We start from the raw sequence: 23,905 nt of genomic DNA, 5'->3' as shown, positions 1-23,905 counted from the left end.
TGCATGACTTCACTGGCTTTCATCTACATCATCCTCAAAGCAATTGGCCATTCAAACATGATTCTCAGGAAATCCATGTTGATCTTGCTCAATCGGTATTTTCAGTGTCACAAATCTTCATATACTGCAGCTCTGTAACTTTCTAAATACAAATTCAACACGGAATGTTATTGAAGCTGAGGAATTGATACGGATTATAAACACATAAAATGATGGATTTCTCATGAAAGTATCCTAAATTGAATTGTTGAGAATCATTGAACATTTGTTTCACTGTACACCCAGGAACATTTAGATACGAACTAGGGAATGATCAATAGCAACAGGAATGAGATTTGTACGGACGGCTTCTCAGCCAAATTCGAATAATTACGGAACCAAGTCAGGTGATTTAAGATACTTTCATTGATCGATTTGAGGTGCAATTGAAGCCTGAATGTTTCTGTGGATTAGTGGGTAGTGCTAATTCTCTCTGTGTGTAGAATTTTAACAAATTCCGGAGACGCTGCCTTGATGCGATAAGAGGCTAAAGTTCTGTGTCTCGGCGATGCCGGGAGGATTGCTGGGTTCCCGCGAGTCTGAAGCTCGCCACAGTCGCGGTGAGAAGGACCCGCCCCTTTTGAGGCAGAGATCTCCAGCCCTGGAAGTTAACGTTCAGATCAGTCTGAAAGCAGGAACGCGGAAGAGTGAAAAACGATCAACAGCTGCTTCAGCCAAACCCTCGAGATCTCCGCCAGTGTTACAGGCATTTAGAACCGAGCTGAGCGGGAGGGAACGAGAACGCCGGGTCCTGTGTCGGTGCCTCGCCGTGAACACCGCGCTATAAGGTGAGACACCTTCATGTGGCAACTGGGCACTACTTGATTTGTGTGTTAGTGGAAGCAGCTCTTGCACAAGGCGCATTGGTTTGTGTTTACTTCATTCAGGTGTGGAGCTAAGTCCGAATCGAAGCGAAAGCAGTATGATCCTGCTTTCGCAGACAGCATCGATATAGGAGGGAAATTTTGTGGCAGGGTTATGTGGCAAACCTTGTTCACGCGAGTTCAAAGCTAAGACACTAGAAATAGATGGATTTTAAACCATGTATGGATCTAACCTGCCCCTTGTGGCCGTAAACAAAATTTGGGGGGGTATGAATGGCTGTGAAGCATCCCGAACTGGAGTGAGGATGTTCCCTCGGTACTGTCTACGTTGCAGCTGCGGCTCCAGCTCGCGAATCCTCGTGGCGAGAAGAATGGGGTAACTGGAAGTAGGAAAAGGGGTACGATACATCTTGCCATACCTGCATGGTGCCAGTTTTTTGGGTGGTCTTTTTGGGTTCCTCGGTCGTTTTGAATATTGGACATGTTAATTGCTTAATGCTAGCTGAACGATCGCAACGGAATAATGTTCAACGCTACCTCCATTGCCTGTCTGCGTACGGAGGGAATATTAATGTTTCCCCACTGAGCAGCAATCGGAACAGTGTAAACTCATCGAGTTTTTTTTTGTAGTTCTTGTTGCTGTTTAGCATTTTCCTAGTCTGTATAAATGTCAAAGGCAAGTGGAATTGTTATTATTTTTTAACTTCACTATCATTTTAATTTTGATGCGCAAAAAAGTTATTTTACTGAAATTTAGGTAGACTGTTTATACTAACCTGTTTGTCAGAAGCTGAAAAATTACAGGAAGTCCTATTTCTGTACAGTCAAATTCCAGGTTGTCTTTTGATCTGTAGAATCTTGATTAAAGCTCCCCAATATTCTTTGTATGTTTTTAAATATGTGGGGGTAAACTATATTTTAGAAGTCTTGTTTCAAATTTGTAGCTGTAGTGGATTTTTTAACAATAATACATTAACTGTGCAACAAAAATATTATCTTTAATAAATAAGAGTGTGGTGCATATTAGTATGTAACTTCAACAAATTTGTGTCCAAATAAACACGCTGCATATCTGATTGGCTGCCAAAAGCTGCTTTTCAAGAAAATAAAGCAAATATTAGGAGTTGTCTTTGTAACAAGTAGCATTAACTCCTGATAGATATCAAGAGCAAAATGTACTGCAATTGTTTGGCTGTTCTAACATGTCACTGGACCCTGACTGTAGATTACTACAAAGGCAATGGGTGCATGTGAATACCATTACCTGTTAGTCACCTTCCAAGAAATGCATGTCCTGATTCAGAAACGTTTTGCCATTCCTTCATTCTTGCTGAACGCATACCTGGAGTTCCCCAAGACTAATTCAGTAAGTGTTTCCCAGGAGTAGGCCATCTGGTCCACTGAGCCTGCTCCGCCATTCAATAGGATCTGACTAAGGACTCATCTCCACCTACCCGCCTTTTCCCCATAACCCTCAATTCCCCAAAATCTGTCCAACCTTGTCTTAAATATATTTACTGAGGTAGCCTCCACTGCTTCATTGGGCAGAGAATTCCACAAATTCACCACTCTGAGAAAAGCAGTTCCTCCTCATCTCCATCCTAAATCCACTGCCCCGAATCTTGAGCTATGTCCCCTAGTTCTAGTCTCATCTACCACAGGAAACAGCTTTCCTGCCTTTATCTTATCTATTTCATAATTTTATATGTTTCAGTAAGATCTTCTCTCATTCTTCGGAGTTCCAGCTAGTACAGTCCTAGGCGACGCAATCTCCCCTCTTAGTCTAACCCCTACATCTCTGGAATCAACTTGGTGAACCTCCTCTGCACCGCCTCCAAAGCCAGTAGATGCTTCCTCAAGTAATTCCCTTCCTGTAGATTAATTTAAGCAAAATTAATGAATGTAGAATGTTTAATTGTATGCCAAGAGCAAGTTGAAATTTTCTTTTAATTTTTGCATTTGAACTCTTGTATGCAAGGTGGAGTAGTTATGAGTTCCAGAACAGAATTTGATATGGAGCAGAACTAACATATGAAGTCATAAACATGAGATTCTGTGGGTATTGAGCAATACCCACAGAATTATGGAGCAACTTGGCCAGTCAGACAGCGTCAAAGGAGGGGAATAAACCATTGATGTTTCGGACCGAGATCTTTCCTTAGCAATTCTTAAGAATTTCTCAGATTTATGATATTAAGTACTGAGATCCTGCTATTGGACATATTGTTCTGATGACATAGATGGCTTAATATTCAATATTAGTTCAATTTGGCATAACTAAAACACTTGCGTCTAACATACTAAAATGACTATTTTTTTTCATTCTGTAGATTGTAGAAGCTATGCTATATTGTTGTAGTTCTGCCTTCTCCTTCATATTTAACTCTGTTTGCCACATTTAGTCACTGGGTGTGTCATCTCCATGTTAGAATTGATGAGCTAGGCCCTACCATTGTTGGGTTCACAGCATTTCTAATATATTGTCCAGCAGCATGAAACTTAATTTAAATAAACTGGAAAATAACAGATGTCGCGGGGCATATAATCTTCAAATGGAGACATTTATGTTAGATCTTTGTGTCTACTTGTAAACTAGGCTGTTGATTCATTAATGAGTCACAGTACTATGTTTGCTGACAATTCTAAATTATCAGGAAATCAATTAGCCTTGTATTTTTAGCATAGTTTTACTCAAGGCACACTTGTACCATTAGCATAAATAATCTTTTCTCCTTAGTTTAAAATAAATTTAGTAGCCTCTGTCGAAAGACAATCAATCAGAGCTTTCAAATTAAATCAATGTCACTGGGTGGGAGACAGGGTGTAATAAAGTCAGCTGAAACAATGAAGTAGTGAGTTGCGCAGTGCTGGAAGTCCTATATGGAACAACTGTAGTTTATCTTATGTCAGCAAGCTTGATTTTTGTTGGAAATGAAGAAGTTCATAACATGCTAGGTGAGCTGTTATGACTTCCTGGCCATACTGCCACATGCTGGGTATCTAGCTGTTAAACATTGAATTGAATGGGCAGGATTGCCTGGATAGCAGAAGGCTTTTAATTAAGTAACCTAAAAATACTCAATTTTTGTATTCCTTATATTAAATAGCTTAAATTTATTTTTATTATTCTTCTGATATTTGTGAATTTCAGGACTGTTGAGAGAGTCCAAAATCTTGGCAGCTTTCATTCAGGAAGTTTGTATTATTTTAGTCAGCCTTTCCACAGACAGCTTTCCCACTTTTCCCACTTGCACATCTTGCCATTCCTTTTAGACTGAGAATTAATGCTTGTAGATATGCAATGGCTAATGCACACTTCAACTGATGAAGTGTAGGTGTCCAGTCATACAGGGAAAATTCTCATTTGTTCTTTGTTTTGATTTACTTTTTTCAATAGTACCTCCACTGCAAAAAGTACGCCGAGCAATGCCTGTATTTTGTGCCCTTGCTGTAATCCAGGTAATATGGCAACTAACTTGCACAGATATTATAAGCCACAATACGATAAACCATTTGTTCCTGGTTGAAACAGTGTAAAAGAATTGTACTGTACTGAGAGTTGAGATCATTACCGAGCAAGCTCCAAATTTCCCACATTTGCTTACATTGATTTCCTTAAACATCCAGCAAGGACAAAATAAGATGCTTCAGCTTTAAATCTTACTGATTAAGGAGATTGAACAATCTTGTTTCCCTCTGTGATGTTATCTGATTATACTTTCAGAAGTCTGTCATGCAAATATTTTATAATATAAATGACAAGGGGAAAGTTGTACAGCCGAGGTTGAATATACTTGCAAGAAGATTATGGCTTATGTTTTCTGTTTTAAGAGGGTTTTTTTGTTAAATCCTGCTTTTTTTCCTGAGAACTTGCTGCCAACTATGTCCTACCCATGTTCAGATAAACCTGAATGTTTAGTGTACCTTGCCTTTCAATGCCAATCCTGGTCTTAAATGGTTTGCTTCTGTGAAGAAGCAGGACTTTGCATGATATATTGCCATCATGTAGGTGAAGCAAAAATCCGTTCATTAAACAGACCAGTGAATTAAGCTTGTCAAGGATCTGAATGCTTTCAAATCTCTAGTTGTTACAAAAATTCAGTAATATTTACTGAACTATTAAATAAATAATGCAACTACATTTATGATTTTATAAAGGTAAGTACTTAAACACTCAGCAGGCCAAGCAGGATCTGTAGAGGGAAAGGAATTGTTGATTTTCGGGTTGAAAACCTGCATCAGAGCTATGGGAATGAAACAACCAGCATGAAGAGTGTCATGTTTTCTAACTCCAAAGCATAAAAGTAATTGCAAGAAAATAATGTGAGCCCAGGTTAATGGGTTTTTACTTTAAGTGAGGCATGTGCGCATGATGGGGTGCTGTGATGATATATGCTACTCTTGTATGTTTACATATAATCTATAATGAGTTATTTAAACAAACAAGAATATTTAATCAAACAATATATTTACTATATAAGAGCAGGAACTCCAGGGTTGTGATCTCAGGACTGCTACCCATGCCATGTGCTAGTGAGGTTAGTAATAAGATTATATAGTATAACATGTGGCTAAGGAGTTGGTGTAGGAGGGAGGGTATAACAATTTTGGATCATTGACCTCACTGCCAAGGAAGGTGGGAGCTGTAGAGAAAAGATGTCTTACACCTGAATTGCAAGGGGACTAATATCCTAGCAGGAAGATTTGCTAGTGCTGCACGGTTGGGTTTAATCTCGAGTTGCAGGGGATGGGAACCCGAGTGCCAGAACAATTGGTGGAGACCCGTTGTTTAAGACCTCCGACAAAGTCAGGAATCAAAACATTGAGCAGGATGTGACTAGTGTCCTGAGCTGCGTATATTTCAATGCAAGGAAAAATCAGATGAGCTCAGGGCATGGATCAACACCTGGAATTGTGACGTTGTAGCCATTAGTGAGACTTGGTTGCAGGAGGGGCAGGACTGGCAGCTCAATATTCTGGGGTTCCATTGCTTTAGATGTGACAGAGTGGGAGGGGTTAGAGGAGGAGGAGTGGCTCCTCAGGGAAAATGTCACAGCAGCGGTCAGTCAAAACAGACTGGAGAATTCATCTATTGACAAATTTGCAGAGAGATTGTAGACTGTTGCAAAAAAAACCACAAGGTTGTTATAGTAGGTGATTTTTAACTTCCCACATGTTGACTAGGACTCCCATACTCTAAAAGGATTAGATGGGATAGAGTTTGTCAAATATGTTCAGGAAAGTTTCCTTTATCAGTGTAGAAATCCCAACAAGTGAGTACGTGATATTTGATCTGCTATTAGGGAATGAGACAAGGCAGGTGACAGAAGTTTGTGTAGGGGAACACTTTGCATCTAGTGATCAGAGAACCATTAATTTCAAAATAATGGTCTGGTCCATGGGTTGAGATTCTAAATTGGAGAAAGGCCAATTTTGATGGCATCAAAAAGGATCTGGCACAGGTGGATTGGGACAGCCTGTTTCCTGGCAAAGGTATAACTGTCAAGTGGGAGGCATTCAAATTTTAAGACTACAAAACTTGAATGTGCCTGTCAAAATAAAAGGTAAAGATAAAAAGTATCAGGAGCCTTTGTTTTTCAGGAGATATTGAGGCCCTGATTAAGAATAAAAGGAGGTGCATTGCAGGTACAGGCAGGTAGGAACAAATTAGGTGCTAATGGAGTATCAGAAATGCAAGACAACACTTCGAAAGAAATTGAGAAGGCTAAAACAAAGTATGAGTTTGCACTAGCAGACCAAGTGAAGGAGTCACTGGTAGATAGGGTTGTAAAGAAAGCTTTTGGCGCATTGGCCTTTATAAATAAAAGTACTGAGTAGAATGGAGGAGTTGGCATGTTATGCTGAAGTTGTATAAGATGTTGGTGAGACTTAATTTGGAGTATTGTGTGCAGTTTTGGTCACCTACCTATAGGAAAGATGTAAATAAGGTTGAAAGAGTACAGAGAACATTTACAAAGATGTTGCCAGTTCTGGAAAACCTGATTTATAAGGAAAGATTGAACAGGTTAGGACTTTCTTCCTTGGAATGTAGAAGACTGATGGGAGGTTTGATGTGGTACACAGAACTGAGGGGTATAAATAGGGCAAATGCAAGCAGGCTTTTTCCACTGAGGTTTGGTGGGACTACAACCAGAGGTAATGGGTTAAGGGTGAAAGGTGAAAAGTTTAAGGAGAACACCAGCGGAACTTCTTCACTCGGAGTCATGACAGTGTGGAAAGTCGTGCGTGCAAGCTCAATTTCAGTGTTTATGAGAAATCTGGATGGGTATGTGCATAGTAGGGGACGTGAAGAGCTATGGTCTTGGTGCAGGTTGATGGAAGTAGGCAGTTTAAATGGCTGTGCATGAACTCAAAGGGCTGAAGGACCTGTTTCTGTGACTCTATATTACTTAAATATTACTGAACTGTTAAATCCACAACAAAGTGGTGAATGGGAGTGATGAGACAGGGACCAAAAGTGCTTGGGTGCACTAAGGAACCTGAACTCCGGTGGTTCTATTATTACCATTTTTTGCATATCAAATTCAAGCACTGGCACCATTTGTATTTCTGTTTATCACCTTCCAGCAGTCATCTCCACGTTCACCCACCCTTCCTGGCTCCATCTTCTACTTTTTTTTTTTGTCTGTCTACCTCCATCTATCACCCTGCCTTCCAATGTTTCCTGTAATCTTTTTCCTTACAGCTGCACGGACCAACCACTAACCCGATCAGGAAACTTTTGCACAGTCTGAAAACTGCATGGCACTTGACTGTTTTTGTAAATACATACTGTACAATGAAAATTCAGAAAGAAAATTGAAAGACCACATTCTTTTTTATTTATTGATAGATATAATGAAATACAGTACAACAAAGAAAATATTTCACATTTTGTAAACTTTTTCTCATCGGTCTTTATGACAAATCTATTGTTTATAAACATTGTCCACATTGATTTTGCATCCAGATGAAAGATATGTTTTTTTATCTTCATTGGATCATCCAGATGTTCCACTTTTAGTCTGTTTCTGGATTTGCACTTGATTGAATTTATAAGACTGAATCCATATTCACAGTCAGCACCAGAGCTTGAAATGTTCCAATGATGTCAACAAGAATTGACAGTTCTTTATTTCTAAGCACATAGTTCAGCATATCAGGGAACATCTTAATTGAGCCAGTCTTAACTTTCTTAGAAACAACACATTTGAAATCACAGAATTGATGTGATATTTTTGAGGCAATGCTTTCATCATAGTTCATAATAGTATTTTTTTTCATCAGTTGTACAAAGTTCTCTTTTCCAAATTCAAATTTGGTTGTGTTTGCAATAGCAACAAGGTCAAAAGCTTGCCGTTCTCTTAACTCATTCTGAGAAAATCTATTATCCAAGTTGAATGAATCAAATAATAGGCACAGTATTGACGTCAGAACTTCTGGATGCAAGCAGATCTTTCACTTTGTCACTCCAGTAAATGAAATCGCTAAGATACTGTGACTGTAACGTTAATTTTTGCTTTTATATCCTGCAGTGCTTCAGTTGTATTCAAACAGCTTTTCAGAAGGAATTTGCTAAGAGATGGATCTTTTAGAAGATCTGGATCTTCTAAAACATTAAGGACAGTTAATGCTACTTGATATTCTGGATTGGTCAAAATCTTCAGGCAGCAGTTGCTGATTGGATCATTACATTCATTTGCTTGCTGTTTGCAATGCTGGATCAAAACTACGTAATTCCTCATTAAAGCAGTAACAGCAAAATGCCTTGACAGCCATCTTACTTTGTTTAGTGGTCTAAATGATACAACATCGCATTCGGTGACATTAGCTATTTCGAGCTTTCCTTTTTATACTGATGATCTGCTGAACATTGTATACGCTGTAACAATGTTACAATATGATTATGTATAATTCATTAACACATACTTAATTACAGGGTATCTCACAATTATATTAACATAGATTACAAAATTATTTCAGCATAATTTCAAAATTAACATTATATAAGATAACATTCCAATAAAGACTAAACGTGCAGGAGCTTTTCATTTGCAGTGCGGTCACACACCCGCACAGTTTGGGGGAATATTGCCCTTCCTCTACCTGGCCTGATCTGTCCATTCACCCCCACCTCCTCAGTCCACCGGGCGCCTCTGGGTCTCTTTTATTTTCTCTTTCACCATATCCCTGCTCCATTATATACTGTCTGCTTCTCTTCTCTGCTTTGATACAAGATTTCAACCCGAAATGACAGGAATTCTGCCACCCCCACACCCCAAGCAGGTGCTCAACCCACTGAGTTCCTCCAGCAGGTGGTTGTTCCATCATGAATCTATTGTGTTTCATGAACATCTAAATGTCTTCATTGTTGCTACTTCTGTCTCCTACAGCTGTTCTCCTTTTTGCGATTTTTTTTTTTTGAAATGAATTGACTTATTCCTCCTATGGCAGTTTCAGCGGGCGTCTGCCTCTGAGCGCGTGCTGGAAATGTGCAGAAAGGCTGCTGCTGAACGACATGAGGAGTCTGAGTGTCGGATCACAGCATTAAAAGCCCCACTGGGGAGTAACATTACGTTCAGCACTTCCATGTTTGTGTGGGGATCCCAAACTTCCTGAAGCTTCCAGAAGAAATGTTCAAGTTTATTGTCATTCAACCGTACACCCGTATATTGCCAAATGAAACAATATTCCTACAGGCCACGGTCTTCAACATCGTACATGAAACTTACTGGACACAAGTAATATTACCACAAAAAAAAACAAATAATAAGGTGCATTTATGACACAGTTTAAAAAGTAAACAGTATAACATCACTGGTGCTTCATACATGAGGAGCCCTGGGTGGTGGCAGGGAGCTCAGTAGGCCCATGGTCTGAAGAAGCTGTTTTCCACCCTAACAATCCTTGACCTAATGGTATATAGTACCTCCTGCCTAATGGTAGGGGTTCAAAGAAATTGCTGGATGGATGGGAGAGAACATTGACAATGCTAAGAGCCCTGTGTTTGCAGCACTGCTAACAAATATATATCTCTCATGGGTGTAAAGGGGAGCCCCAGTGGTCCTCTCAGTAAACCCCACAATCCTTTGCAGGACATTTGAGAGATGCCTTGCAATTCCTGTACCAAAAGGTGATGCCGCTGGTCAGGGCATTCTCAATCGTGCTCATGTAAAAGTTGGTTAGAATTGGGGGAGGAGGGTGGAGAGCGGAACCTCAGTCTCCTCAGAAAGTGGAGAAGCTGCATAGCTTTCTTAACCAAGGAAGTGGTGTTGAGTGACCAGGTGAGATTGTCATTTATGTGCATACTAGAAACTTAGTGTCCCATTCATGTGTTGTGAGGAGTTGTCAGCCTGCACCTTCCTAAATTCCACAATAATTTATTTGGTCTTGTCCATGTTGAGACTGAAGTTGTTGTACATCCACCATTCTACCAGATGCTCTGCCTCCTCTCCGTACACTGTCTTGTCATCATTGTTGAGCACTGGCGTGCTGTCAGTGCATTTGATGATCTAGTTTGAGCTGGATCTGGCAGTGCAGTCGTGCACCAGCAGCAGGCTGACCCCGCAGCCCTGGAGGGGTGAGGGAGTGTGATGTGGCTAGAGACGTCATTGCCAGCTTGGTCTACTTGTGGTCTTTCTGTCAAGTCCAAGGTCAATTTACAGTGAGAGGTGTTGAGATGCTACAAGGACAGTTTACCCACCAGCTTCTGAGGGACAAATTTATTAAACATCGAGCTGAAGTTGATAAACAGCATCCTGGCAATGGCAGTAAAGCTGAAAACTATTGGTGCATGCGATACACTAAAAAGCTGGTAAGGTATTCAGGCATGCCTTAATTCACTTTTGTATAGAGTTTTCTGGTTAACCTCAACTTAAGTTGCTGAACTTTCACGACCTAAACTCACACCAGTACACTAATAAGTAAATACAAACCAAAACACTTCTGTGTTTTTTGGGGTCTGCAAGCTAGCTGCCCTGGATCATAATTATTTGTTGAAGATAGTAGATTAATTTTATGCAGATAGACAAAGCATTTGCCTTGCAGAACAATGCCATATTTAGAAATCAAACATCATTAACAGAACAAAATTACTTAAAATGAAATAAAAACATAGAATATTGGAAGCACTCTACAAGTCCAGCAGCATTTGTAGAAAGCAAAACCATTAATGTTTCATGTTCGAAGTCTTACCAGAACAGGGGACAATAGAAAGCAGGCTTTTAGTAGCAGAAGGTCGAGATCGATAGGGCAAAAGGATTAAATCTTACAGGGTGAAGCCAGATGCACTAACATTGCATTAAAGGAACACTTGAGATAAGGTTGAACTTTTGCCCGTGTAATGTTTTGTGAATGGTAAGGCTGTGGGACATGCCAGCTGGCACAACTGTAGAAATAAAAGACTAAGCTAAAAGGATGACAGACAGAAATTGTCAGTTCTGAAAACAGATAGGAGGCAGATTGCTTAAGGATGTGGATTAGTTGGAAATAGTGGTAGAGAAATGCCAGATAATTTAGTCTGGATAATTGAAGTATTGCACATTTGGAGCCAAATGTATGAAGTATAGAGGAAATGGCAAGGTCCTAAAGAGCATTAATGTACAAGGAGTCTTTGGAATTACCCCTCAATCATCAGGCTCTTGGACCGGTGTGGATAACTTTACTCCACTTCGCTCACCCTAACACTGAACTGTTCCCACAACTATGGATTGACTTTCAAGGACTCTTCATCTCATGTTCTCAATATTTATTGTTTATTTGTTTACTTATTATTTCTTTTTTCTCTTTCTTTATGTATTGGCAGTTCGTTGTCTTTTGCACATTGGTTAGTTGTCCATCCTGTTGGGCGTGGCCCTTCAGTGATTCTGTTGTTTCGTGGATTTACTACTGATGCCCGCAAGGAGATGAATCTAAGGGTTGGTGACACATACTGTATGTACTTTCTAATAAATTTAATTTTAACTTTAAAGCCCCTAAAAGTGGCAAAATAACAATGGTAAAGGTGGCATACAGCATACTTGCTGCCTTTGGTCAGGGCACTGAGTTTAAAACCTGGTATATCATGTTGCAACTATATACAGCTCTGATTAGGCCATATTTGGAAATAATATATGCAGTTCTACTTCCACATTGCTGAAAAGATCTGATGGCTTTGGAGAGGATACGAAAGATGTTTAATAGTATGTTGTCTGAACTGGAGGGTGTTAGCTATAAGGAGAGGTTGAGCAAACTTGGATTTCTTTTTCTGGAGCATCAGAGCCTGAGGGACTGACTTGTGTATAAAGGTGAGGCGCTTAGATAAGGTAAGTAGTGCCTTTTTGTTTCCTCTGAGTTAGAATGTCAGATGGGATACCTTTAAGGTAAGAGGGGAAAGTTTAAAGATGTACGAAACAAGTTACGAAACACGCTGTCAGGGGAGGTAGTAGAAGCAGATACAACAGTAATATACAAAGCATTTAGATATGCTCATGTACAGTCTAAGAATAGAGGCATATAGGTCGTGTGAAGGAAATGCAATTATTTTTAATTGCATCGTGGTTGGAACAGACACTGTGGCCAAAGGGTTAGTTCCTATGTTGTACTGTTCTATGCTCTTGTGGAAATGGGATAGTAAATACGTGGTAAACATCCAGACACTCAGGGTCATTCCTGTGGACTGAGCACAGCTGTTCCGTAAAGTAACCACTTAATCTATATTTGGTTTCTTCAGTGTAGAGAAGGTGATATTCTGAACACGGAATGCAGGTAGGAAAAATTGGAAACATTTCAGTGATCTGGGAAGACTGTTTGGATCATTGAACGATGGGAAAGGAAGAGGTAAAGGCACAGGTGCTGCATCTCTTGCAGTTGCATGATCAAGTGCCAATAGTTGAGGAAGGATCGATAGGGACAGAACTTCAGACCAGGAAGCTGCAAAGAAAGGAATCCGTTCGAAATGCTCAAAAGAATGATTGGTGCAGGAATCCAAGCTGAGTGGGCAGAAATTGCAAAGTATGATTCATTTGAACTTGAACCTGGTGGGATGTAAGGGAAGGACCAAGGGAACTGCTGTCCTTTACCACAAAGAAGTATGGGAGAAGAGTGTGGTTCATAGATAAAATGCATTAAGCGACCTTTGGTAGGTAGGGAAGCCACGGTTCAGAAAGAGAGCTCAGAAACAGAGCCACTGTGTGTGCTCTGGTCTCACCCGATCATAGTTTAAAAGTTCAAAGTAGTTTTATAATCAAGGTACATGTGTTACCATATACAGTCCTGAGATTCATTTTCTTGCAGGCATACCCAATAAATCCAATAACCATAATACAATCAAAGAAAGATCGCACCAACAGGGTGGACAGCCAGTGTGCAAAAGACAACACTGTACAAATGCAAAAAGAAATAATAAAGAAAACAAACCATAAATATTGAGAACGTGAGATGGAGAGTCCTTGAAAGTAAGTCCATAATTTATGGGAACAATTCAATGATGGGCAAGCGAAGTTGAGACAATTTATCCCTTCTTGTTCAAGAGCCTTATGGTTGACAGGTAGTAAATTTTTCTGAACCAGGTGGTGTGAGTCCTGAGGTTCCTGTACCACCTTCCTGAGGGCAGAAGCAAGAATAGAGCACGACTCGGATGGTGGGGGTCCCTAATATATGCTGCTTTCCTGCATCAACACTCTGTGTAGATGTGCTCAAAGCAAGGGAGGGCATTACCTGTGATGGACAAGGCTTTTTGTAGTACTTAGAATTTTCTGTTCAAGAGAACTGGTGATTCCATACCAGGTCGTGATGTAACCAGTCAATATACCCTCCTCCTACATCGATAGAAGTTTGTCAGGGTTTTAGATATCATGCCAATTCTTCACAAGCTCCTAAGGAATTTAAGGTGCTGCTGTGCTTTCTTCATAATTGCTCTTCTGTACTGGACCATGTCAAATCCTCTGAAAAGATAATGCTGAGGAATTTAAAGCTGCTGACCCTCTCGACCTCTGATTCTCCGATGAGGACTGGATCGTGGACCTCTGGTTTCCTCCTCATGAAGTCTATAATCAGCTCCTTGCTGACATTGTGTAAGATTGTTGTTGTGTCACACTCAGTCAGATTTTTCACTCTCCCTCCTATATGCTGATTTGTTACCTCCTTTGACAGTGGCGTTGTCAGCAAACTTGAACAAGGCATTGGAGCTGTGCTTAGCCATACAGTCATGACTGGTAAAGCAAGTAGAGCAGAGGGATAAGCACACAGCCTTGCGGTTCATATATGCATAGAAAGGTAAAATATATACTATATACTAAGACAAACGTTTGACTAACTGACGCTAAATGATACCAGATGTACCTGTTCCAACTTACTTATAATACCTAATACAAAGTAAATGCTATGTAAATACTTGTTATACTGTATTGCTTAGGGAATAATAACAAGAAAAAAAAGTCTGTACATGCTCAAAACAACGAGTACTGAAGAGAAAACTTCTGGGTTTTCCAATCTGCGGTTGGTTGAATCCGTGCACGCAGAACCCGCGGATAAGGAGGGCTGATTGTAACAGCATTCAAGCAACGGCACAGCTGTTCAGCATCCTTCATTGATTAAAGCTTAGTCTGGAATTACCAATTTGTACTTTGATCTACCCATCTCCCCCTTTCTGCATCTTCTGTTACTAAAACTAACATTTTCACTTTTCTAGTTCTGATGAGCCCCAGACCTGAAATATGAGTTGTCCCTACTTCCATCAATTTGTTTGGCCACTGAGCTTTACAGCACTTTGAGATTTTTTTTTTATTTCAGCAACTGAAATTTGTTTGATTTACATAACGTGGAGTTTGTGAAGTTAGGAATTACGAATTAGTAACTTCAGTGTCCTGATTTTTGATTGACATGTACTGTATAATTAAAGAACTAAGAAACCAACTTCTGAACAATTGGTGTACTTATTTTAAATGAAAGCTAATTGAAATTTGTTTCAAATTCCCTTGTACTCTGTTATCTAAGTATTTTGTGATTTGTGCATAACTTTATCTGGATTTATCTGGCAGAAATAAGGTGAGATGGGATTTGGAAAGGAAAGTTGCCATTTGTGGTGACTTCATGAAACTCTGTTTAGACAGCATCTGGGATATTACATTGAAATTCTTTCTCTTAAAATAAATTGTAAAATGGTGTAAAGTTTTAACAGCCCTTAATGCTTTCCAGAAGGGAGCTTTTGGAAAACCAGTACACTGGGTGGGTTCTGTCTGCAATGTCTTTTCCTGTCTGTTTCTTTTTGATTCAGTTTCTGCTGAACATTAGTCTATGCACACTCCTGATACATTTCCGGTTAAATGCTTTCTCCTGTGATCCATGAAGGAAGCTATCAGAGTGATAGATGTTATGTCTTGTAACTGCAAAACATTAAACAAGTTGCAAGAAAAAGACGGGAGTTCAAGAAAACAGGTCTTAGTTTCATTTTTTTAGTTTAAGCGTGTCACGTGCGTATGATGCGGTAGTGTGATGATGTATGCCTTTCACGTACTTCATACATGTAACTGCAATGAATTATTTAAACAACAAAGAAATCTTAATCAAGCAATACATTTTCAATATTACTGATACTCTATTAAATGCACCTCACTCCTCCCTGCTTAGCTATAAACTCCATCTCAAGAAAAAATGCATCTCAACTATATACACAGTGAACTATAATACAACTACTACACAAACATCCACAACACTGTAAATTTTAAATTGTCCCATTCAGGTCCAAAGATTTAATCACTGTAGTGGATTTCTTATTCTTGTGGGATAACCTCTTATAAGGGAAGTCTCTCTGCTTTGCAGGTGAGACTTTGCATTGTTCAATGCTATTTCTTCCTGATCTGTTGTTGTGAGTTCAGGGGTGGAATGCAGTCACCTGGAACCTGGTACAATAACTGACAGATCCTAAAAAGGATCACAACATAATCATCTAATCTTTTTAACACTGCTTTGAGATTTTGAAGATGTTCCTTGCCATCCTTGCCCGTAACAATGATGTCGTCCAGGAAACACTGAATGCCTTTCGGTACCTGATCTATAAATTTTTACCAGAGTGCAGGTCCAGATGCTGCTCCAAAAAATAAGCCTGTTATAGTGATTAAACCCTTTGTGAGAGTTAGTGGTGAGAAACACTTTCGATTCTTCTTCAGTTTCCATCTGTGGGTAGGCCTCAGCTAAGTCCACTTTGCTGAAGTATTATTCTGCAGAAAGATTTCCTCTATTCTGGACAGAGGGTATTGATCTACTTTCAGTACTAGGTTGATGGTAATTTTAAAATCACCACAGATCCTGACAAATCCATCCTTCTTGGCTGCTGGGACCACTGGCATTGCTCATGGGCTGTATTCAACCTTGGAAAGAATTCCTTCAGCCACCATGCAATCTAGCTCTCTGCTGCCTTTTTCATGGATTGTGTAAGAAGCAGGATGGGCTTTGCAAAACTTGGATGTGGCATTTTCATTTAACACAGTTTTACCCTTAATGCATTTATTTTCTAATACCATCCTTGTACATGGTCATGGCATCATCCAGGCTCCAGCTCAGCATCTTCGAAATGCCATTCAAACTCATTTTGTAGAATGACTGAAACAGCCAAGCTAGTGTCCAATTCCATTTTAGTTAATTTGCTGTTCTCTTCTGGTGTATGGCTTGCCTGGTATTGGTTTTCACATTTTATATCTCAAGGCTACCTAGTCCTGTGTCATTCTAATCATTATCAGAGTTTTTATCAACAGCACACAGATTAATGCACTTCTTGAAACTGCAACTTAACTTTTTAACATTTTTTTCTCTCCTGTGCATTCCACTTATTTTTGTCTACCCAACATACTGTTTGTATGTATTCTACTTGGTTGCATTTTCTGCAAGTTTCCGCTTTAAACCTCATTGGGCCAGTGTATGTAAGCCCCTGCCACAACAGTAACACAATTTGTTCAGCCAGACACACTTCTGTTTAGATGTTCATGCTCACTTTTGTTCCTGACTGCAACTCAATTGCGTTTCTGTTAATAATACAGCTATCTCAGCTGTTTTTAATGTAAGTTATGCTTTGGTTAGGAGCCTTCATTAAGTGTTTTATTATAAGATTCCACAAATTAGTGGATCATTAAGCCCATCATTGAACAGACAATGCTCAGATGACCCCTTCAGTTCAGCCATGTACACTGAAATAGACTCTCCTTTTTGATTCCACTTGTGAAATGTAGTGTTTTGCAATCAACAATTGTTTCAGTTCTCAATGATGCTGCGTTGCTTTTCTGATAACAGCAGAGCTCATTCGGCTGGTTTGGTTGGAGCAGTTAAATTTCTAAGCAAACTATATGCCTTCAAATCCAAAGCACTCAGCAAAACTGGTACAACACACAAAATGCTGGTACCAGCAAAACTGGTACCTGTTTTTCATTGGCTATTCGATTTGCTCTAAAATACTGCTTGATCTGCTCCGTATACAGCATCCAGTTATCTGTTGTGTAACCAAATGCATCAATCTATCCAGTGCAGCCAGCCCTTTCTGCTCTTTTTTTTAATGATTATTATCACCCGGTACTCACTGCTTGTGACCCAGTATATCCTTCCGTTTTCTGCCTTTTCTAATGTGGCTATCTTTCCTTTTGCAAAGAAAATGTGCTGCTTGGGGGGGTGGGGGGGGGGGTGAATGTTCTGGGCTTTTTAAACTTGTCTGTTTCTCACTGTACTTTTTAAAAACTCTAACCTCTCGCTGTGCTTCCATGGGTGTGCAGTCTCTTGGGTTCGTTTGAAACCTCCTTATCACCACTATTGTGTTTTGTAACTCCAAAAAAATTAAACTAATTGCAATATAAAGATGGGAGACCAAGAGTGCAGGTCTTAGTTTCTTTTTTTTTTTTACTTTAAGCGAGGTGCGTACATATGACGTGATGGTGTGATGATGTATGCCATTCCAGTACTATATAACCACAATGAATTATTTAAACAACAAAGCATGCTTAATCAAGCGGAATATTTACAATATTACTGAAGTACTCTATTAAATATACAACACTAGATGGAGAAGCAGTGAAGTTTAATATGGGGGGTAGTTTGATACGTCACTATCATAAAAATCAAGGTCAGTTTTAAATTGTTTATCATTGGAAAATGTGTCAGCAAGCCTTGGGATTAATGCAGTGTATGTCCAGCCAGCTTTCAAAACATTAGGGGAAACTTTGTCGGGCTGCTTTGTTGACAAAGCAGGTGAGTGTACACATACGCTAATAAATTGTGTTCAAGGACCAGCCTGTTGAGCAGTGTCAGTGCCTCTCATGTTCTATTGTAAAATGTTTTTATGGGCTGTATAGTGCAGTACACTGCTTAGAAGGTCATACATTAATCTAGTTTGAATCTTGTATTGAGTGAAAAGAATATCCTATTCTGGAATTTCAACAGTTGATTAATAAATTTCAATTGCAAGTTCTTTTTTGTAGTGCCTGAGTTTGTACATTATGCATAAGCATTTAGATTAAATTTTACCAATGCAATTTTGAAACTTAAATGTTAATATTATGGCAACAGCAATACTTGTCTGAAGTAGGAAAGTTGTTTTTTCTTAAATTGTATTGGTGGAAGTAATGGAGCAACAAACAAAATGTTTAGCAGGCTGGGCAGCATCTGTGGAGTGAAATGAACAGGTCAAAAGATCTGTCATCTGAAAACATGCCCCGTTCTGGATTCTGATCAGCTGAAGTAACCCCCAGGCAAACAAAGCACAATTGCTGGAGAGTTCAGTGCTGTAATTTGTATTTGTGAACTTGTATCTAATTCTTGGCAGTACAGTATTCATCAGAGTTGGCACTCAATGTTACTTAGCAGTAGCGTAATATTTGGATATATAAAGATTGAGATACAGATATTACAAATCAATAAGAAGTCATTGAGCTGGAAGATGTACATCTAGTAGTTGCAGAGTGCAATTATTTCTCTCCATTCAAAAACAATTGCTGCAGGCAAAATAATATTTGTGTGACAGAAAAATATCTTAAAATTGCAATTGGTGGAATATACTAATGTACTCTCAATTGTGTGAAGCTGTGTACAATTAATAATTTAATTTAACTGTCCTATCGGTAAACAATTTCACCTGAAGAAATCTTAATTGCACACTTACAACATCAATATTGGAGATTTTATTTTGGCTTTGGGTGGGGGTGCTGTTTCTGGGAACCTTTCCTGAAGTAAAATTAGGCAACAAATACACAACGGAAAAGTACCTTGAAACTTCCTTCCATAAATTTAATCAATGACTGATTAGTTAGTTTAAAATCTGAGATTAAACAGCCTTTTATTTACCAAAGCGATTAAGACAAATGGAGGGGGAAATTGTGTAGATTAAGAGTTCACAGGTCAGCTGTGACCTCACTGAGTGGTGGAACAAGTTTAAGAGGCTAAATCATTCCTTTGCTTCTATGTTCGAGCATGCAAAAAAATCAGTTGACTATTTGTGCCTCAATTCAGTATCATCTGATGAAAGAACAGAGGGTGAAGCTGCTTGCGTTTTCTTGCTACCAAACTGAATTACATCCAGAGGTTGGCTTCCAGGTGCAGCAGGCTATCAAGAAGGCAAACGGAATATTGGCCTTCATTGCTAGAGGGATTGAATTAAAGAGCAAGGAGGTTATGCTACAACTATACAGGCTATAAGGCTGCACCTGGAGTACTGCTTGCAGTTCTGGTCTCCTTACTGGAAGAAGGATATACTGGCTTTGGAGGTGGTGAAGAGGAGGTTCACCAGGTTGATTCCAGAGATGAAGGGATTAGACTATGAGGAGAAATTGAGTTGCCTGGGACAACTCGCTGAAATTCAAATGACTGAGAGATCTTATAGAAATGTATAAAATTATGAAAGGGATAGATAAGGTAGAGGCGGGAAAGTTGTTTCCACTGGTAGGTGAGACTAGAAGTAGAGGACATAACCTCAAGATGTGGGGGAGTAGATTTAGGACAGCGATGAGGAGGAACTGCTTTTCCCAGGGAGTGGTGAATCTGTGGAGTTCTCTGCCCAATGAATCAGTGGAGGCTACTTCAGCAAATATATTTAAGACGAGGTTGGATAGATTTTTGTAGAGTAGGGGAATTAAGGGTTATGGGGAAAAGGTAGGTAAGTGGAGATGAATCCATGGTCAGATCAGCCATGATCTTATTGAATGGTGGAGTAGACTCAACGGGCCAGATGACCTACTCCTATTTCTTATTAGCTTACTTATCAAGGGCATGGTTCTAATTTGTTTTTGCTTTGCTGCCCTGTGCTAATCTAATTTTCAGTGTACAGATGGTACAAAGTTTCTGAATTATTTATTTAAAAGGCATTTCACAAGTACCTTAATTTATAATGTGCCTCCAATAAGAAGTGGTGTGGATTTCTTGCCAATAAGAACCTTGTCAATGCATTCTATGGGAAAATTTATGATAATGGTTTCATACATCTCAACTTTTTAACATTTTGTTTTAAAAACCGGGAAGAATGGAAACTTGAAATGAGCAATAAGGAATATTTTGCCCATGGTATATTATTGACTTGATATAAATAATATCAATGTATACATGTAAATTGAAGTTAAAGACATTCATGGCTCTGTGCATTTTGAGTGTATGTAAGTTGCATCAGTTTTCCCTTTTATAATGTTTGTGATGATTTGATGATTCATAACCATGCCTGCAGTCTGAATTTAACAAGTCTGCTTGTAGAGCATCATTGCATGGATTAATCTCCAAACCACGAAGGCTCCAAAGGAAAAGAAATGATACAATAAATTATGCATTCATTTTATTTCTTGTTATTCATCTAATTCTGATTATAGTTGACAGTAGAGATCTTCATTCTCAAAGAAAGTTCAAGGTGATAGGAAGTCAGAAATAGTCAAAGTCCTTCTGTGAATACATTTGTTAGAAATGCTATGACATCCAAGCAGTTCCACTTTCGTTTATTTGAATTGTGTGGTGTCAGTAATGTTTGGTAACTTGACAATGCTATCAGCTGGCATGATTAATGCTTTGTGATGTAAAGCAGTTGCCCAAATCAATCCATTGTACCTCAAAATTTAATTATTCTTGGTACAGCATTTACTTGTGTATGAGTATTACTGTCATGGCCAGCATTGCTCTACTAACAAAACTATTATTAACATTAATATGGCCTCAAATGAGTGCTTTATTTTTGTGCTTAAGGTATATTTTGGATGTGCAGTTAATGATTACCTGTGTGTGTTTATTTGTTGTGATCCAAGGCATCACGATTATTGAGCTCCAACCATGGAGTGGATTTATCAAAAATAAGGGAAATAAGCTGAGAAAGAAGAAAAAAATTCATATGCTTCATTTTTCAGCTTGAGGTAAATTCAGCTCATCTAAAGTTATCCCTCTTGTGAGGGTCATTTAAAAAAAAATTCTTAGTTCAATCATAGCCCAACACAGAGGCAGGAGCTACAAATATTTTAATTTGATGGTAGGGCAGGGGGTAGTATTGGTTTGTATCACCTGATTTTGTATGGGGAAATAGCACTAACCACTTCTGTTGATATTTTGTTTAATTTACATTGGTAATGGCCAGTTTATAACTTGTTTAATAGTTTATACGGTCTATCCGGTGTATATTATAAATCATGGAAATCTATGCATTTAAGAAGGCCATTTGACTGGTAATTGCTGATTATTTCATTGATGATGTTATATATGTTTTTGGTGCAAGTTGGTATATCCACTTTTTGTTTTGAATTATTTTGCTCCTTAACTGTATCTTCTCCTTCAGGTGGGCTGTTCTACATTGTCATGCTTAGTTCTAAACAGGAATCATTCCCATGGCTTATTATTAATACTACAGATTTCCATAAAGAACAAGTATGATTGAATGTTCTTCTATGAGTTTTAATAATATGTGCAGTAACTTTATAAAATAACATTAATAATTATGCTGTTGAAATGCTAACCTGTAATTCTTTAATTATTCATAAGAGACCAAATTTGTATTTGGTCTCAGTGACATTTGCAGGACTCATCAAATCCTAATTAGCACAATTATTCCTCTGAGGTTAGTTTCCTTAATTAGCTGAACCTTAAGTAAATTGTTTAACCCATGCAATTTTTAATAATAGATGTATGATAATAGATGTATATTATCAATTGGGAGACTTCTGTGATTGTGCTGTAAATCAGATCCTACTTCTAATTCTGTAGAAACACCAGAATTTGATATTCAGTGACTCCATTGCATTGAAGATACGGTATCAAACAGAATTAATCAAAATCTGATGTGAACTGTTTTCATCAAGGACATAGTTGAGCAATATTAGTTATACCAAAATTGACAGGCAAGTTCTTTTTGTTCCAGTTATCATATGTTACCTATCAATTGGGACAGGAGTAGGACTTCAATCCTTCAAGCCTGCTTTGCCATTTAATAACAACTGATCTGTTTATAGCATCCACTCTGTTATTTGCCATTTACCCAAGAATCCTTTCACCTGCTTCCAAGTCAAAAATTCTCCATTGCTACTTGAACAATGATGAAAAATTTATGAATTTATTTTGAGAGGAAAAAAGTTGTACCTCATCTGTTCAAGATGGCCAAACCCTTACTTTTAAACAGTGACTCAATGGTTTTAGATTCTGTCAAGAGGAAAACATTCCCTCAATGTCCAGCCTCCTAGGATTTTTCAGGAACTTGTATATTTAAAAGATCGACTTGCACCCTTTTAAACTTGAGCTGGATCATCTAGTGCCTACTATGTATTTTAACTACCTGCCTTATCCAAGGTATTAGTAAACCGGCTCTGAACTGATTCCAATGTATTAATATAATCTTAATTTCCTTTGCAGAAATTGTTTATTTGTATTTTTGTTCAGCAATAAAAGTGATTAGATGATGATTTGGACAATTTTAGGTTGTGTGAGAAAATACAATCAGTGCATAAAATTTCAAATAAATTAAATCTGAGATAAAAATAATGCTAAGGCTACTCAGCAGATTAATTGCTCTGTTTATTTATCTGTTTATTTGTTTATTGAGATGGTGCAGAATTGGCCCTTTTGAGGGCCACGCCACAGGCCATCCAGCAGTCCCCCAATTTAAACCTAGCCTAATCACGGGACAAATTACAATGACCAACCTATACGTCTTTAGACTGTGGGGTGGAAACCGGAGCACCCAGAGGAAATCCACACAGTCATGGAGAAAATGCACAGACTCATTGTAGGCAGCGGTGAGAATTGAACCTGTGTCGCCTGTGCTGTAAAGCGTTGTGCTAACCACTATGCTACCGTGCCACCAGATCGGGTATCTGATGAAGGATCATAGAACTGTAACAGTGACTGTTTCACTCTCCACAAATACTGCCTGACCTAAGTATTGCAGCACTCTCTGTATTGTAGCACAACGAAACAACCTTGGAGTCTCGGTGAGGTTTGTGTGTGTTAAGGTGCTGTTGGAGAAGTTGAACTTTCAGGGTCTATAAAATGGAGGAAATTACAAAAAAAATAATAATGCAAAATAATGCTGGGCTTAAATTTCTTTATGTTGTGAATGAATGACTTGATGCATTGGGAATCTTCAAAACATTTGAGTTAGTGAGCAGAGAAGTTGTGTGTGCGGATAGAGGTGGACGTTTCAGGACACAGTTTAAATGTGCTGGATGGGCGTACTGGCAGAAAACCATTGTAAAATGCTAATGAAAACATTAATCTAGTGACATATTAATTGAATCAATCTTTGGAGCAGGGGTTCCCAACCTGGGGTCTGTGGTAGGGATCCGTGCCATTAAAAATGTTGGGCAGCCCTACCTTGGGGAATATTTTGCATAAGGATTTCTTGTTGGAGGAACAAGATGCAGGTTTGATGAACTCACTGGTGAAAAGGTACATCAAATATAAGGCTTGAGAACGAGAGTGACTATGATGGAAAATTATTCCTTATCCATATATTGGACCAACTGTCTGAGGCCAATCCGTGTGTCTACTGTTGACTCTGTCAGAAGCAGCTTCGGTAAATGAAAAGAATCGTATCTAAGTCTTTTGGAAAATTGCTAATTGTAAGTAAGCAT

The 23,905-nt window shown here is 38.8% G+C and overlaps 1 protein-coding gene across 3 annotated transcripts in view; it reads left to right on the top strand.

Moving 5' to 3' along the window:
* Positions 1-407: 407 nt before the first annotated feature.
* The window catches only part of sytl5 (synaptotagmin-like 5), a 190,344-nt gene continuing 166,846 nt past the window's right edge, over positions 408-23,905 (top strand). The window contains exon 1 of one of the 3 annotated variants that reach the window (XM_073045563.1): positions 408-827. The gene's annotated coding sequence lies outside the window, so the exon portion shown is untranslated. Of the gene's footprint in view, positions 828-997; positions 1,262-23,905 lie in introns of those variants that run through there. The other 2 variants (XM_073045565.1, XM_073045564.1) reach the window with 2 other exon arrangements.

This window comes from Hemitrygon akajei, chromosome 5 (assembly GCF_048418815.1).
Source record: "Hemitrygon akajei chromosome 5, sHemAka1.3, whole genome shotgun sequence".
Lineage (NCBI taxonomy): Eukaryota > Metazoa > Chordata > Chondrichthyes > Myliobatiformes > Dasyatidae > Hemitrygon > Hemitrygon akajei.
Note: the sequence above shows the minus strand (reverse complement) of the source record. Positions and strands in the feature narration are given on the sequence as shown.